The sequence below is a fragment of the Penaeus monodon genome, chromosome 20 (genome assembly GCF_015228065.2).
Source record: "Penaeus monodon isolate SGIC_2016 chromosome 20, NSTDA_Pmon_1, whole genome shotgun sequence".
In the NCBI taxonomy this organism is placed as follows: Eukaryota; Metazoa; Arthropoda; class Malacostraca; order Decapoda; family Penaeidae; genus Penaeus; species Penaeus monodon.
The window spans coordinates 42,410,394-42,410,752 of NC_051405.1; the positions used below are offsets into that span (position 1 = coordinate 42,410,394).

At 50.4% G+C, this 359-nt stretch overlaps 1 protein-coding gene across 1 annotated transcript in view; it reads left to right on the forward strand.

Annotated features, from left to right (window-relative positions):
- LOC119585842 (carbonic anhydrase-related protein 10-like) overlaps window positions 1-359 on the forward strand; it is a gene marked incomplete in the record, with an annotated part of 83,932 nt that overhangs the window by 53,252 nt on the left and 30,321 nt on the right.

A 359-nucleotide genomic window follows, 5' to 3' on the forward strand; every position in this document is an offset into this window, starting at 1 on the left:
CGTGAGATTGACATTTCGTCGTTGTTGGGAGCGAGTCAATGGGGACGTAGGGTGAGGGGGTGAGAGATGGATGGAGGGGGGGGGAGGATGAGTTGAGTGAAAGAGGAAAGGATAAGGGATAAGTGGAGTGGGAGGAACTGAGAAGGATAAGATGGGTAGAGGAGGGAAGGATAAGAAATAGGGGGACAGGGAGAGATTAAAGAGGATGGTGTGGAGGAGAAAGAGTTAAAAGGGAGGAGGATGAGATAAATAGAGGGGAAGGAGATGAGAGGGAGATGAAGGATAAAGTTGGAGAAAGATGGAGTAAGGGGAAGAGAGGGAGGAATAAGGAATGGGTGAAGGGGGAGAGAGCGGGAGTC